This window comes from Protopterus annectens, chromosome 7.part0 (assembly GCF_019279795.1).
Source record: "Protopterus annectens isolate FY-2018-M chromosome 7.part0, PAN1.0, whole genome shotgun sequence".
NCBI lineage: Eukaryota > Metazoa > Chordata > Ceratodontiformes > Protopteridae > Protopterus > Protopterus annectens.
Genome location: NC_056739.1, coordinates 1749265932 through 1749279722, shown reverse-complemented (window position 1 = coordinate 1749279722; position 13791 = coordinate 1749265932).

Here is a 13791-nt window from a genome sequence, read left to right as displayed (position 1 = left end):
TAGTTTTCGGTGTTGTATGTCCGTTGAATTGACGTTCGGTGATTTGCACATTCAAGTATAAGTCCTAGATCCATATATATTATATATCACCTCCGAGGTTGCACAACAGTGGAGAAAAAAGCAAACTCTACTGTTGGTGAAAGTAGTTTTATACACGTCTAAATCCAAAATGCCCACCCCCCCCATCTTTGTTTCTACTACAATGCATATTCATTTATCAATTGACCTCTCCAGCACTTTCATGTAATGTGATTAGAGATTGATATCTCTGTAGTGCCCACAGTTGTGAATATCTCCAATTGTCTGTGCATAGGCCACTGTCTCTATAGCAAGATGAGTACCATCAGGAGACATTTCTCCCCATTAAAACTAACATCTCCATCATATCTGCAATGACTTAATCTGAGCCGGCTGCTTTCCCCTGACTTCATCTTCCTTAGTCCACTTTGTCCTGCCTCTAGGGTGGGTGCTCTTTCCTCTTTCTTTGTTAGCTTTGCATGTGGCAGTACAGTTTTCATAACTTTTTTTATTCAAAAGTTTCTTGAAGTACTATTTCCATCTCCCCTTGATGTCCTCTGGGCTGGTAAGGAAGGTTGTTGCTGTCATTCCTTATAAATAGCATCTGCAACTCTTCTTTATCTTTCTGTTGTTGCCTTGCAGCCTGACAGAATTTCTTTGTGCCATCTGCTGAATTACTTTCCAGAGACTGGTTATAGTTTTCTTGATGGCTTGTTCTATGCCAGTGCAACTCCTCTCTTAAACTCTTTGTTAGCCAACTATTATTGCCTCATAGCGTGATCCATCTTTTCTATCTTCCACTTCTTCCGGCACTCCTTAATTCTTTTGATAACTTCCTGACCTTCTACAGTCTGATGCCAGCTTTCCATATGTACCTTATTTTTCTACCTGTCTCATTCAATACTTGTTCTATTTTTTTCATACATGCTGTTTTGACTCTCCATATTTTCTTTTCTTCCTGAGGTGCTGGAACCCTGAGTATTTCTTTGAATGCCTGTAATTTCACACTAGTCAACTTCCAGATCTTCAGTCTAATCTCTATTGAGCTTAGAGCCTTCTCTGATCACTGTTTACAGCAATTGTGCTGCAAGTGATTTTGCTGGGGGCTGTCTGTTTAACTAGGGCTAATTTTGTAGTCTCTGATTTGAACCCAATACCATTTTTTTCTAGGAAGAAGTCTACTCGAGTTGCATATTGATCATCCTTATATTTCATCTTGTGATTGTCCATCTTGGTGATCTATGTGCTTGTGACCCATAAACTGTTTGACAGACAGAAGTCTAGAATGGCATTGTGTTTGTTATTCCTGTTGCCCCAATCACTTGTACCCAGACAATCTTTATATCTTGTTCTCTCTGTCCCAATGTGAACATTCAGGTCAGTCATCATCAAGACCAACTATTTTTTTCTTGCTTTATCAAAGAGATCTTGTAACAACTGTCTGAATGCTCACTTTTCCTCACCACTGCAACCCTGCTGTGGAGTATAAGATATCATTGGCTTACTCTGGCCAATGCCTGGGAATCATGCTTATGGTGAGAGTTCTACATGTCCCTATTGGTCAGTGTGTTCTTGCCAAGTATGAACAGTTATGATGGAACACAAATATCAGAAAACACAAAAAACTGAATCAGTAAGTTGCTGGCCAACCAGTGTCCAATTGCCCAAACTGGGTTATCTGGGAAAGCCCTGTTGAGCTTAAGCTGGACATAAAATCTATCAACCTTCCAAAAGTGAACTAAGGATTGCTACACTGAAAATAGACTCATTGATAGGATCCTGTTTGGAAGTGGATGGCATGATGGTAAAGATGAGAGTGGATATTCTGTGTTTCTAGAAGATATAATGGAATGGCCAGGCACAGTGGTGCAGCAGTTAGCATTGTTGCCTCACAATGTGTATCTAGAAGCATATGAACCAAAGTTTGAAGCTGAGCCCAAGGGAACAAATCTCTTTGTTTCATGTGACATCATCATCCAGTGGTAGAAACAAAATAACTAAAGTGGTTCCACCACTAAAGACCACAACAAGCTTTCCTGTATAGATCCTTTACCTATAGTTAGGTAAAAGATATAAGCAATATTTCAAAAGTCACATTGACTCAGTTGAACTGATTGCGAAGACAAGAGAGTAAGGGCAGTTTCTCATATAATAGTTGTTAAAAATAGAATGGTGTACATGGGCTACATTGCCTGGATCTGTTCCACTTTCCACCAATAAATGATCTTTAACAAAAAAACTTAAATCTTTTGCTCTAAAGTTGCACGACTGGTCCCAAACAGATTAATGTATAAAAAAGGCACACAAATATGAATCACTAAGCAACTCACTAAGTGCAGATTGGCCTCAGGAGTATACTGAACATACGCACTGCTGCCCTGGGTATGGACTTACACCATCTTCCTCAAAAAATAGGCTTTGCAAAGAACAGCCCACCAAGCAGAGTCTTTGTCTTAAATCCACATACCCCTTTCTCAGCCACCTTCTCTGGCTTTAGGGCCTTCCAGTGCTCATTTGCTACAGCAGCTGTACCAAAATAAATTCTTACTTTTATACTTAAGCTGACCTACCAGTAACCTTGCCCACAAACATTTGTAGTACTGCCAAACTCTCATAAATCTGGGCAAGAGATAGCTGCTGTGATAGGGCTACCTTGTCTACTGAGGTGTCAGTCCAAGCTTCACTGAGAAGGTCTACCACAAGAGCCCCCTCCACTTACTGAGTGTAAGTAATAGGCGGTGCTCAGGTTCCTGTATAGGTATTAATATTAATATATATACACCTTGCATGTATTTGCGGCTGAATTATTTGGTCCGGTTTTTGTAAGTTGCAGCCATTAATTGTTATGATGTTTAGTGTGCCATTATTCCAATATTAAGGTCTTTTTACACTTGTATTACACAACGTCTAGTTATTGTATTGAGCAATGCGAAGGATTGTATGCTTGAACATGTACCAATGCTGTCATTTTAAAAGTTTCATAATTTTAAAATTTTAAAACTTTGATTGCTGCTTGGAGGAACTTAGATGATGTCATTTCCTATCTGTTTGATTTTTAAACGGAGGTTATTCTTGCACTGTTTGTTCTGATCTCTGATGAAGCCACGGATTGCCGTGGCGAAAACGTTTTGGTTTTTAAAATAAACACGTTAAGGCAGTATTTGTGTCAGGTTTTGCTTGCTGAACAAGGACCTCGCTTTACGGACTTACTGGTTTGGTTTTGTTTTTCTGTGGTTTGAGCCCCCTCCACTTTTACCTGTAACACACTACAGATACTGAGTAATGATGTCTGTCTACCATGGTAGAGCTTCATCATGTTAACATGATAGAGTTTGTGCTTCCTCCTCCTGCCTATCAGCTCTGCCCCATAGTTGACATTACTTTTTCACAATACTGAAAGGGCCTTTCCATGCTGCAAAACTTTATTGTGTCTAACAGGAAGAAGTGACATCACTTTCTGCCAAACAGAATACTCTCTTGCCCTGGTTACATAGTAGTGCTACATATTTTGTTGCTATGGGACTTGTGCAACTCTATGGGTGAAAAATCTTGTAAATTCCTAGAGGTCTTCTTTATATCTGAGGAGCAGATGGGGCAGGTATCTGCTACACTGAAAAATAAAATATCCAACAACAGGGCATCCACAATAATTAATTCAATTTATTGTCTTAGTCAAGCACATTTATCAAAAACAATATTCAACTTCATTAGAAAATCTAATATTGTTTGTTAACGAAAGCGTTTAACTAAAACAATAAATCGAACTAGTTATTTCTACTATCCTGCTTTTAGGTATTTTATTTTTCTGGGTTTGTTTTATCATTTACTGTGACATTTGGCAGTTTATTTCTTGTATCTGCTACAGTCCCATTTGAAGTCATCTGTGAATGCTCTAAACATGGTCTTTAGTCTAATGTTAAACCTCCCTACAAGACCATTGGTCTGTGAATTATTGGAGATAGTATTTAAAGGCTTTACTCTACATATGCTTCCACAAACAAGCCATTAGACCTGAGATGAAATGGGCACCTTTTTCTTTCTGTATTTTTATTAGGAACCTACCCTGCTGAAAATTTCTATCATAGCATTTGCCACCTTGTCTGCCTCAGGAGAAAACATAGTCACTGCCTGCCAGGGTAGAGGCCATTCAACATGGCTTACTCTTGTTACAACTGCTGTGCAATCTATACCTATGCATATTTACTTTGTGATCCACCCTCATCAGGATATACCACCTACCTGCAGCGTTAGGATACTAAGAGGCCCTACAATGTCCATAGGGGTTTCTCAATAACAGGAAAAGGCATACGTGCAGGTTTACTTTTACCTTCTGCTTTGCCAACACTCTGACACTGTTCATATATCTTGCAGTATTCCATCCCATCCTTTGTAATACCTAGTCAATTGAAGATCTGCATACGCCTTCTTTTTGTATGTTTTATGCATGGCCTAAAAAGTGAATATTATGGGCTATGATTAGATGGGGCTATCTGTAAGCTCTTGGTACTACTAGATGCAATATAATTTCCCCCTCTAGCCCTACTGCAGGAGTTATCCTGAACAGAATAGCCTTTTGCCCCATGATTTGTTCTTTCCCTATCCTTGAGGATCAGAACCCTTCTTGGCTACTTCCTTCAAGTTCTCTAAGGTAGGGTCTAAGAGTTGAATCTGTCTCATCTCTTTCTTTGTGACTCTCCCAGTCCCCCTCCAAGGGAAGTCTGGTATGTTGTATCAGTGGTGCCTCAAACTCTGGATTGCTACCCACACCTTGCTATCTCCTTGAAGTGACACAGTTCCAAGGAAGTCTATTACCTTTCAACATCAGTGACTCAGATTCAAGCTTTCTGCTACTAACTATCCATCCTCCCAAGAATAGTACACTGGCTGTGTCCCCCTACCTGCTGTCTTTCTCATGTGGTAGCCTCCACACTTCACGTCATATAATCAAATGTAGAAAGATACTGCATTATTAAAACACTTCCTAGTAAAACCTCCAGTCAGATATGGTCAGACAGTGCTACCTGCTTATTCCCTTGCACTTCTTCCCAGTCCAAGTAAACTCTGGTTAATGGCACCTGAAAAGTTGCCTTCCCCCCAGGCCCTAACTGCAGTAAATTGCCTAGGCAAGTATTGCTCCTTTTTTAACATTGCAGACTTAACAATAATTATGCCTGATGTAATAATGTCAGCAATGACCTCTTTCCACACCACCAGGATAATGTGCAGACCCTTGTGGCAGTTTGTTGCAGCAAATGGTTCAAGACAATCCACCGCTGTCTATTGTAGTGCTATCCTTATTTGCTGCTTCCGGTGACTTATGCTCCACACCTTGTCTCAGAGTACAGTATGTACTATACATGCTGCCTTTGGTTGCACTAAAATCAATTGATCCCAAGACCCAAGTATGTAGTGTAAGTAGTGACCCACCTTTGCTTGTTGGACTTCCTGTGACAGCTGATGCGGCCCTCCAAGGTTCCCCTTATATCAGTTACTTGTCTTCTCATGCAATTATGACCTTTTAGCTAGCTAGAGGCCACCTTCTTCTGTGCATTTTCAGGATTGTTACACTTCCAGTTTCCCAAAGAGATACTCATGGCCTCAGGCAGAGTACCAAGTGCTTACTCCTTCAACATAAAGGTTTAATAGCCTTCAGATTTAGTGAGTTGGCATCTAATCACCCAACCATAACAGTAATTGCTTATTTCTGCAATAGTCACATGTCTTTCGTCATTGCTCTCTAAATTTCTTTCTACATGCTTCAAGAGTCAATTTAAAACATTCAGCTAAACATTGTTTAACTCTGTCATAATTTCAACAAAATCTGCATCAGTTGGTTTTGATACAGCATGCATTGCCTTACCAGTGAGCAGAGGAGTTAAAAGCCTCAGCTACCACACCTGGTAAATTTGGTGTTGATGATAACACATGCTTTCAAATGCCTAAATTAAACTACCAAAATCATTCCCCACTTCCTACTGTGGAAATCATTTAGTACTGACCTCCTTGGCATTGAGGGTTCATTTATTTTCTCTCCCAGTACTCAGATATCTTTTAGGTCAGCATCTCCTCATGATGGTTCTGCTGATCTCTCTCTTTCACTTCTTTTTCCAAGTGTTTCATTCTGTCAGCTAGATGCTTCATGCCTGGCTCTAGACTCTGTAATTCCAACTGTTTTTTAAACAAAAATATATTTATTGAATTATCAATTATGACATAGGCAATCATGCATTTATTTAAATAATAGCAAACAATATTGACATATTTCAGTTGCAAACACGATACAGCTGTGGGAAAAACATTAAAAAAACTCAGTCAATTCCTGCCTTCCCTTAAACCTCATTCTTCCTCCAAAACATTATTTTTCATGTGTTATTTGCCCAATTACCATTTTTCTAGGCAATTTACTCCTACCCTTTTCTAAAGATCCCACTTCTAGTTCTTTTATCAATGTTACTATATTCACTACTTCTAGTGCAGTTGGTTTAGATTTTGATTTCCAATTTCTAGTAATTGCTTTTTTGGCAGCCACCAGAAGTAAACTCAGAAAGCTCTTAATATGTCTAGGCAATTCAGATTCTGTACAACAGTTAAATAAATAAACAAATAAATAAAAACGTTTCCTTAGTTACACCAATTTGCTCAACCAGTATTTCTTGCAAAGTAGTCTGTAGGGACTTTTTAAAGTCTGCTAATTCATTACACTCCTCAAAAATATGTTTTCAATTGCCTTTTTCTTCCCCATCACACCACCAATATTTGCACTCTACTTGAGAACATTTCTTTGGAGTCTGCTTGGGGTATAGAAATACATATGCAAGCACTTCCAAGCAAAGATTCTAAATCTTTTAGGCTTTGTTGTTGCATATTTGGGAGCCATACATACATCTTTCCATTCTTTCTTTGTGAATTGCTTATCCAATCTCCCTTTTCAATCATTTTTGACCTCCTCTGATTAATTCCTATAGTTATCATACAATATTTTATATGCCCTACTAATTATCCCTTTTTTCACAGCAGCTTCAGTTCTAGATACTACTTAAAACTTTACCAGTGCTGGTCTTTCATTTAGGATCCTCAATTTCTTTCTCTTTGCCTATACTCTAATATTAATCATTGATAGGGAGGGCAATCTCTACCTTGTAGACTAAATGAATTCTTAGCCTCTTCACATTATATTATCTTTCCCAATCTAATTATCTGTTCATAACAATTTGGTTAATTTGCCACTATTCTCCAGTAAATTCCAGTCCCCCATTTGACTATTCTCTGTACCTCTAATTGCAGTCATCTCTATCAGCAGAATCTCCTTTCTCCATTCCCACTTTGGCTTAATTCTAAAAATACTTTCTACTGTTTTATGAATATAATATTATGTATGGTTATTGTTATTCTCCTTAAGGATCTGCATCCAACATCTTAGTCTCTTGTTTCTTAAGCACCCCCCCATTTAATCAGCATGCATTTCCACTTTCATTTATAGCTTTCTGCTTGTGTTATATATATATATATAGGAGCCTTAACTGTGTAGCTCTGGAATACCCTTTCAAATCAGGTAATCCCAAACCATCTTGCTCTGTTGGAAGGATCAACTTATCCCACTTGACTCTTGTCCTCTTCCCCTCCCAGATAAAATCCTTCAACTCTTTTTTAATAGCTATCCACAATTTCTCCTCTGTTTGATAAAAATATGCCTGTCCTTTGTATAAAACTAAAAGGACTAAAAACATTTTCACTGCTGGTATTTTGTTATCCATATCCATAAAACAAAGCTTCCAATTTCTCAGTCTTTGTATCATCTTTTGTTTTGTCTCTTGCCACATATCCTTTGCTGCCATAACTATTGCCTTTGTATTATCTTCATTACTTTTTGTAGCCCTAAAAGACTTAAAACTGTCTCATAATGTTTCACAACACTGAAAAACCCTTTTCTGGTTTTATCAGGTATAAAATACTATAATTTACAAATAAAGTTAACTTTTCTTAATTATCATAAATATATCTCTGAACATCTGAGACTCTTATTTTCTTTGCCATTGGTTCTTAATATAAGATAAATAACAAAAGGGAAAGAGGACACTCCTGCCTGGGTCCTCTGTTCAAACAAAAGCTATCAGAGAGGAGCTCCCAACTTTAATTTTTGTCTCCAATCATTCATTATATCCTTCTAATCAACCATATAATTTTATCTGGAAATGCAGATGTTTCCTTTGCCCTACTCATAAAATCCCAGCTTACTCTATTGAATGCTTTCTCTGCATCAAGACCGACCAACAACAGTGGTATTTTCTTACATTCTGCTTCCCTTACTGTTCTATTGATGTTGTCAGATATCTACCTCTTCTCCACAAAACCACATTGATCCATAACTATCAATTTTGAGCATCACCTTTGCCATCCTTTTAGCCATTATAGACATAAACACTATAATCATACAATTGAAATGGACCTATATGATACTGGACCAGATGGGTCTTTATCAACTTTAGGTATTACAGCCACCAATGCTTTCTTCTAGGACATTTGTGCTTTTTCTCCTTTTAAAATACTTTTAAACAAAACCTTCCAGATCTTTATCACTTTCTTCCCTCCCAGCTTCCCAGTATCCACAGGAATACCATCTATTCCTGTGGACTTTTCTATAGATTGATTATACATCACTATTTTTATCTCATCTCATATCCTAACTGTTAGTAATTGAGACTCATCTACCTCTAATGTTTGCATATTTAATTATTGCAAAAACATTTCCATTTGCACTTTTTCATGACTTCCACATTTCTCTGCTTTATACAGATTTTCATGAAATTTCTGAAATATTTCTATTACCTTTACAGGGTCTCTGGTTATTTTCCTTTTTATAGGCTCCCTAAGCTTGTAAACTACCATTTCTACCTTGTGTTGCCTGAGCCGTTGTGCTAAAAGTGTTTGTGCTCTGGCATTATTATCAAAAAACAGTTGTTTAACAGCAATCTTTCTAAACTCATGCATATTATAGGGGTAGTCTCTTATTTTCTCTTTAGCACTCTGCAATTCCGCTTCTTTTTGTTCTGTAAAATTCCCACCCTTTTGCAATACTTTAACCATTGTCAGTCCTTCTAAATAATTCTTGTTGCTTCTTAACTATATCTCTTTTAATTTTCCTTACATCCTGTTTTAAACCCAACTTTAATTTAATTGCACTCTCTAACTTTATTTTCAGAAAAAAATTATATCTTCCCTAATAACTTTTAAATAATTTCCACTACCCATTCCTTAAATTCCTTGCTTTAACTCATTTAGCAGGTAGATGGAGAAGCAGTATCTTCTCATTTTTATTTCATTACCCTGTATTTTTATTTTAGTTATTATTGCCACATGATCTGAAATAGTTATTGGATATGCATCAAAACTTTCAATTAAATGTACCTGTTCCTGTGAAATATAATTTCTGTCTAGCTTAGCCCAGTTTTTATATCTTGGGGAATAATATGTCAATTTTTTATGAACTTCTACTATTGAAGTTACATCTTCAGTGTGACATATTTTCATAAATATCTTCAAAAATCTACCCTCTTTTGTTATATTTTCCCTTCTAGACCCTCAGATACATCCTCACTGTTGAAAATCAAATTCCAGCCTCCATCTATAAATAATATTCCTTGCTATTTATTTCTCCTAGCATTTTCTTAAGCTCCATTATAGCAGTTTTAGGTGGAATAAAAATACATGCCAGTGTAATTCTCCTCCCTTGCCAGTAGCCCTTAAGTACTACAAATCTACCATTATTATATTTTTCCTCTTCTATCACTATTGGAGTTTCTCTCAAAGTTAATATAAGTACTCCCTTTTTCCTTTGTCAGATGTTCTGCTGAATAACCATCCTGAAATCCTTTCTTTATCAAATTTATATGCTCAGTTCTTTCCAAATGTGACTACGTTAGCATAACTATTTGCACACTGCATTTTTAATATAATTCACTACTCTTTATATTATCTTTAATAACCATGTTGCCAAAGTGGTTAGAAAATCCTTCTACGTGACCCATCTGATCACGAAAGGGTTCGCATCAAGATCTAAGGATGTAATGGTGCCCCTCTACTCTTCCCTCATCAGACCCATTATTGAGTACAATGCACCAATTGGAATGTACCTGGCTAGACATCGCCAGCAGCTGGAGAGAAAACATAGGTACCTAACCAAGAGGATTACTGGCCTCAAACAGTTGCCATATGCAGCATGATTGAAAAAGCTAAGACTGTTCTCTGTTGCATACCACTTTCTCAGAGGCGATCTCTGTCTAACGTACAGAGTCATGTCCAACCCAGAATTGTTGAACATGCTCCATCTTAGCAAAACCAAATCTACTCAAGCTACATGCTTTAGGGATATAAACCTCAACACAACAATGAATAGAACATGCTGGAGGGATAGATTCCCTTCACAGAGACTTCCCTTACTATGGAACAGGGTCCCGATCTACATAAGACAGAGCCCCTCACTATCACTCTTCGAGAGGAACCTTGATGAGTGGATGGGTAACAGAAAGCTCACACTGGGGATCACACCAACAGCACTACTAGATAGGGGCCAAGGGTACTAGCTGCTAGTACAAGGGTCTAGGGAACTACTAAAGGGGTGGTGAATACCGCACAATGTGGCTGGGCTAGTATATGCCTTCGGGCAGATAGCTCAGTACCAACCTATAAACCTATGAACCTATGTATCTGCGAGACCATTCACATTTAAGGATAATATGGAAAGTGTTGTCATTATGATAAGAAGTTATTATTCCCTCCTGATATATATATATATATATATATATATATATATATATATATATATATATATAAAACAGCTTTTTAAAATAATGTTACAGCTTTTATGTTATTTGCATACACTAATGTTTGCCAGGTTGATCTTTTATACAGTTGTTTCTAGTCATACCCATTTGAACCTATGTCACATCTTACAAAATTTCTTATTTTAAGGAAAACCCTCAAACAAAAATGAGCATACTCCCAGAACAATCCCAGAACCTACTAACATAATGCAAACATACAAAACTATGTACATCTTCAAATAACTAAGTTTAACCCTCCTAATAGGAACAATTGTCCAACACTGATAGCCACACTCATAGGCTTGCATTAACCTATAATGGAGGTTATCCATGCTAAGATTTATGGTACAGCCTCTGCTTCTACTTACACTAAGTGCTGTATGTATTTGTCTTATCTTTATTCCCCTCCCAAATGTAGAAATCAGCTTGAATGTTTTCAGAAAACGTTATCTCCAAGATATTGTAAGAATGTCTTGACTGTTTTTATTGCCTTCTTATCAGCTTATTTCCTCAGAAATGTGAGAACCAGATACACAGTTGCCTTCCACTACAAGTTTCTCATGTTACACTGTGAACATTTATTTGCTAGAGGAAAACTTTTCAATATATTCATTGTTCACTTATTTACATGCTTCCCCTTAAAACGTATTAGATCAAGCCAAGGGCCTTAATCCAGTCATTCCCCTATACAAAAGTAAGAAAAAGCATATCAGTTTTAAATATATCATGCTATTTTACCCTGGCTTTCTTCTCTTTATACATCACAGTTCCTATAGTTTTTAAAACTGAACAAGAAGAAAGAATGAAGAAGGAAAAAATAGGGGCAGCTGTTTATTATCTGTATTACACACAAAAATAACTGAAACAAACATATAGCATGCAGTATATATCATGTATTATCAAAATACTGTGAAGATCAAAATATGTTTTACTTCTAGTTACCTCTTTTCTTCCCTTTCCCCTCTCCTTAATGTTCTTCCAAACTTTAATAGCATGAAGTAGAGCATATGCTTTGGAGTCCCCTACAAGTTTGACAAAATCAAAAAATTCAATATTTACAGGTTTTCTTGTTCTATTTATATTTCACAAATGTAATTGATGTTTATAATCCCACATTTATTCATTAATTTTCAAGTTGCTGGTTTTCTTCCTGCTGATTTCCATCTCCAAATCTAGTCTCTGGTTCATCTCCATTGCACTCCTGGTTCTTCTGGTTAGCTCCTGTGTTTTTATCTGTCTTTCAAGTGTTTTCCTATGGAACATTGGAAAAGGTTTTACTGGCATATTCTGTCTAAGAGCTTTACTATTAGAAGAATATGAAGTGGAATCCCCTTCTGTTTGATAGCTCACTTTTTGTTGGAAAAACTTTTGTATTTCCTCCTTAGCATGTTCTGCATTGAAAAAAAACTCCCTAGGAAAAAATATTCTGAAGATAGCTGGATACAGCAGATTGAATCTCACACTTACATCTTGACATTCCCTGATTTCTGGAATACATTATTCCTCTTCTGCCTGGTGTACAGTGAGTAATCATTTTCTGCAAATACTCTATCTCAAACTTTTAGTGCTTTGTTGCTTTGCTAAAGATTTGTCAGAATCAACTTTTTCTACTGGTAGGTTTGCATCTTACTATTAAAGGTCTTGGCTACTTTCTTCTGAACAAGTTTGAAGCATAGTAATGATGTGCCCTGCCAATTAATAACTTCTGTTGTTGAATATCAGTCCAGTTGCTTATTTGTGCTTTCATAAAATTAATACAGTCTATTCCTTCAAGTTTCTCTGGTACAGCAGAAAATATCTGGTTTTCCCTATATGCTTTGTCCTATATTGTACCATCTCTTGAAACATCTCTTCTTGGCCAGTCTCATACTCAGTCAGCCTTTTCTTCATTTTGACCTCTGATTCTTGTAGTTTTATCAGCTCATCTGAATATCTGTTTCTTCCATTTTTCCAGCCTTTTTTATCTGAGTCGGTATACTCCCTTCAGTGTTTCATTTATTTTAGTCATCTCTGAACACATTTGACTAACTTTTTCCTCTAGATTACTGGACAAAATGTCTTGCACCAAAGTTGGAGCTCAAACTGCTTTTTGCTGAACAGCTGCATGATTCTTCCCTGCTAGTGTTCTCTCCTCACCTTTTTGTGATTAAGTTTATTTTAGGTTCTCTGAATTTCTTTTTTGTTGGCATCCAGGCAGTGCACTTACTAGCAAGTAACTGAAATCCACCCTAAGACAAATTCTCTGGCTCTCTTTTCTAAGTTTCTGCTTTCATACTGGGAGAGCTGAAATTAAGCTGTTATTCAGTGTGCAGCCATCTTGCAAGTTCCTAATTCCAACTGGGTCTTGAGGGCATTAGGGGAGCAGTTAACTGTCCTTCATTATTTTCTCAGTATCACAGACATTCACAATTTTCATGCTACTAAGAAAAAGTATACATTACAGATACAAGTTTACATATTTGCAGTTTTAAGTCTTAATTGCATCTCACAAACCTTTTACATTCTGACTGAGATAACAGTGGCATTTTGATTCCCAGCTATCACAACAGCATTCATCTTGATTGCTAAATATTTGGCTGTAGGGGAAAAGCAGATATTCTGCTTTAGTAGTGCTGAAAAAGTAAACAAAATGTGAACACACTGAGTTGCAGCAGTGCATATGTATAGGTTCATAGGTATGTACTAGGCTAATGGCCCTGGAGTCTTTACAAGCTTGGACCACAGAAGTGCCCTGGCATTGTGCTACCTGATGTTAGTTGCCAGTGCCTCTATCAAGTAGAGCTATTGGAGTGATCCCCGGGGTGAACTTTCTATTTCCCATCCACTCATCAAGATTTCTCTTGAAGAGGGCCAGTGAGGTGCACTGCTTGATATGTATGGGAAGTCTATTCCAGAGCATAGGCAGTATCTGAGTTATGAACCTATCCCTCCAGCATGTTCTATTGATTGTGGT